Below are 4,163 nucleotides of genomic sequence, written 5' to 3'. Positions count from 1 at the left end.
AGTTTGCGATTGGTGGTCTGTTGCTGAGGCCTGAACCTAAGGCTTCACTGTTATGGTTTTGGTCCCTGGTCCCTTTAAGAGACAAGCCACGCCCACTCCCTCCCCATCCGCTGAGGCAGGCTGATCTTCTACTTCCAGCCTGAGCTCGCTCCCTTTTCCATCTTCCCCTCAGAGAGGATGCTTCGCTTCTGCCTCTCCCCACTTCTCTGCTTCCCCCCCACACACACCCCGTCTCTCTCCTCTCTCCTCTTCTCCTCTCTGTCTCTCTCTCCCCCTCTTCTTCCTTCCCCCTTCATAACCCCCTGAATAAATATTCAACCTCACTCAGCATGCCGTGTCTATCCACGTGCCTGGGACCAGCCACTGCTCGGGACCGGCAGCCATCTCTGCCTGGGACTGGCTGCTCCCAGGGCCCGCTGTCTGCCACCACATGGCCCGATATCACCATTTGGGACCTACAGCATTTCTGCTGCCTACTGCCGCCAGGGATCTTGCAGCATTTTTTAAAAAATTATAAAGCTCACGAAAGCTAAGTGAGTGCTTTACCCCTGGGTGGGGGTGGTTGGGGTGGGGTGGAGGTGGGGATGGGAATTGGAGGGAGTGGGGGGGGGGTGTCTGGGCGAGAGGGGAGGGCCAGGGGAAGGAGGGGGGAAGGTCTGGGACAGCTAGCCTTAGAATGAGAGTTCCTCTTGCTCTTTCCCAGAGCTGCCTGTAGTTTGCTGTTTAGGGTGAGCTGCTTTTCTCACCACACTAATCCACTCTCCCAGCACTCTCTTAATTTCCACAGCTCTTCCTTCCTCTGTTTGGAACAGACACTTTTATACTTCCCTTAATTTCCCTTACACTTTCAGGCCAGACAGCCTGGAGTGTACAGTGACAGACGAAAGAGACACCAGCTCCACACGGCAGAGGGAAGGAACCACTTCCAGAGTTGTCCCCTGATCTCCACATGTGTGCCATGGCACACACATGCCATCCTACACACATGCACACACAGAGGTAACTCCTCAGATACTGTCTACTTGTTATACTGTCAATATTGAGAAAAACTATTTCTATAATTAAAAAAATTTTTTGAAGATTTTTTTTTTTTTTTGGTTTTTTGAGACAGGGTTTCTCTGTATAGCCCTGGCTGTCCTGGAACTAGCTCTTGTAGACCAGGTTGGCCTCGAACTCACAGAGATCCACCTGCCTCTGCCTCCCAAGTGGGATTAAAGGCGTGTGCCACCACCCAGCCTTTTGGAGAATTCTTTGTTGGGGAAAAGTACTCGGTGGCTCAGAGTGAATTGCAGAGAGAATGAAGAAAATAACTAGATGTTTTCTCATATGCAACTTCAGAACCATTCATAAGGAAGCTCACGATAGTGATTTTAAAATTGATAATGCCGTCTATGAAAAACTGGTGATCCGTTAGTGGTTCATAGAAGGAAAGAGGAAAGCCATACTTGAAGTCTTTACTGTGGTGTTTGGGCAGGGGGAGACTCTTGGCCCAAGAAGATGGTAGGCAGTTCCTTGTCTTTTTCTGTTGTGTTTCCTTTTTGTTTATTTATGGTTTGTTTTGTTTTGTTGGGTTTTGTTGGGTTTTTTTTTCTTTTCTTTTCGATACAGGGTTTCCTGGTATAACAGCCCCAGCTAGACCTCTCTTTGTAGACCAGGCTGGCCTCGAACTCAGAGATCTACCTGCCTTTGCTTCCCAGTGCTGGGACTAAAGGCATGCACCACCACCGCCCGGCTCCTGCTGCATTTCTAATCACATAATGCACTTTTGTCAAATGGACTCTGAGAATAAACCATTATAAACCATTGGATAAGATTGGCAGTCTGTCTTGTTACAAGACATAAGCAGAAAAACCTCCTACACCATTGTCTCCAGAAAGAACAATAGGAATCAGTAAATATATCTCAGAGAATATTGATGTAATGTTTCTAATCACTATCTGCTCTGATATTCGTGCAACAGGTATTGGTTACAGGCCAAGTTACAGTACAAAACATTGGGAAAGCCCATTATTGAAACAGTGAGGCTCTCAGTCTGTTCTAGTAAAAAGAAAATCTATAATTCAAGCCAGGTTATGATTATAGTGCTATGATTCACATTTCATGCAACTGCAAAAATGGGAAGGTTTAGTTCTAAGCAGGTCAAAATTGAGTAGACTATTCTGGGCGTGGTGGCACAGGCCTATAATGCCAGCACTTAGGAGACTAAGGGAGGAGGATTCTAAGTTTGAGCCCCATCTGAAATGCTTAGCAAGACTTGGCCAACACCCTCCCAGTAATAATGAAAAGATCGGTAGACAGAGAAGACAAGAATGCACTCCAAGTATTTCACCTAGTGTGGAAACAACTGGGGCTGGGGAGATTGCCCAGTGGTCCTGCTTAGAACTAACCCTCTCCATCTTTGAAATTGCTTGAAATGTGGTTCATAGCACTGTAATCACAGACTGCCTTGAATTATATAGATTTATAATTCTATGTAATTCTATCTAATTCTGAGTTGTAGGCCACCCTGCTCTACAGAGTGAATTTCAGGACAGCCAGAACTACACAGAGAAATCCTGTCTCGAAAAACAACAATAACAACAACAAAAAAAACCCTCATGTCATAAAACATGATGTAAATATAAAATAGAACCAAGAAAATCCATTTTCATGAGCTCAGCAGTTAGGAGTTTGTGCTGCTCTTCCAGATGTCCCAAATTCAGCTCCCAGCCCTTATGTCCAGTTCCATGGGATCTAACACCTTCTTCTAGACTTGATAAGCATTTATGCAATGCACACACAAACACAAAAATAATAGAATAATTGTTAAAAGAAAATCAAGTCTTATAAACTAACATCTTCAGTACCCAAATGAAGAAACTCAATATATAGATGATGATGTTGGGAAAAGTAAGTAAAACAAAAAACAGACAAAAAATGTACAGATGAGGTGATCAAAATTAGAGCACTAATCCAAACAGACCAAATAATCATGGGTCCAGAAACCAACAGAGAAAATGAGAGAAAATACTGAATGGAAATTTTCAGATTGAAGGATGTGAATTTCCATATTGGAATGGCTCATATCTCATATAGTATGCAGTGCAAGCGATAAAAATAGACTCATACAAAGTCATGTCATGAAATTTCAGAAACCTGAGGACAGTGGAAAGTTTCATGAGCTTCCAGAGGTTAAAATGTGTACTATGGATCACAAATTAGAATACATCTATACATCTGCACTTCTGTAGTAGGCAGAATCCTAAAATGGCCTAACAAATCTTCATCCCCCACAGAAGGACTCTGAACACGTTATATTTTATTGCAACAATTATGTTATATTATTATAGCACAGTTAACTTTTTGGGGATTTTATTTTTGTTTTGTTTGTTTGATTGATTGATTATTCTAGACAGGGTTTCTCTGTGTAGCCCTGGCTGTCGTGGAACTCACTCTGTAGACCATGCAGGGCTCCAACTCAGAGATCCACCTGCCTCTGCCTCCTGAGTGCTGGGATTAAAGGTGTGCCACCACACCTGGCTCACTGTTGACTTTTAAATAGGATTGGCCTAACCACCTTTAAGAAGTCCTAGCATTCACTGTAATCTCCATACTTGGGAGGTAGAGGTAGGTGGATTGGGAATAATTCAAAGTCATCCTCATCTACAAAGTGAAACAAAGCCAGACTATCCCAGACCTTGACCTTCTAAGACCTTGTCTTAGAAGAAGGGGAAAAAAGCTAACCAAACTAAGAATACCTACAGTTACCCCTATAACCGCTATTCCATTTGTTACTTCCTGGTTCTTTTGTTCCTCTCCACTTGAAACAGTTTTCACTTTTGCCACTAAATCGCTCATTTTCTCCTCACTGATATCTAAGAGAAATGAAAGAAAGACCCAGTGTTTCAGTTTACGAATTTCTTCAAAATCTGTATTGTTATGCTCAGATCTCAGGGTCCCCCAAAAAACACCACTGAGTCTGGACTCACATGTACAACCAAAGAGCCTTTATTCAAGCTTAAGCCTAGACTCTCTCCATCTGTCCGGCTGAGCGGTTGAGAGCAGAGAGTGCCCAGCCCAGTTGGGATAGGGTTTTTATCAGAGTGGAGGTTGCAGTGAGGGGATTTCCAGGATTCAGGACCCTGATTGACTGACATTTGTTTAGGTTTAGAGTTCTTGGCAAA

At 43.5% G+C, this 4,163-nt stretch overlaps 1 long non-coding RNA gene across 1 annotated transcript; it reads left to right on the top strand.

Annotated features, from left to right (window-relative positions):
* Nucleotides 1–477: 477 nt before the first annotated feature.
* Nucleotides 478–1,777, top strand: LOC119827195. The gene is made up of 3 exons (XR_005287562.1): nt 478–533; nt 852–999; nt 1,609–1,777. It is a non-coding gene; the product is annotated as an uncharacterized LOC119827195 (long non-coding RNA).
* Nucleotides 1,778–4,163: the final 2,386 nt, after the last annotated feature.

The sequence above is a fragment of the Arvicola amphibius genome, chromosome 12, assembly GCF_903992535.2.
Source record: "Arvicola amphibius chromosome 12, mArvAmp1.2, whole genome shotgun sequence".
Lineage (NCBI taxonomy): Eukaryota > Metazoa > Chordata > Mammalia > Rodentia > Cricetidae > Arvicola > Arvicola amphibius.
The sequence above is the reverse complement of the archived record's forward strand: the minus strand, read 5'-3'. Positions and strand labels throughout refer to the sequence as shown.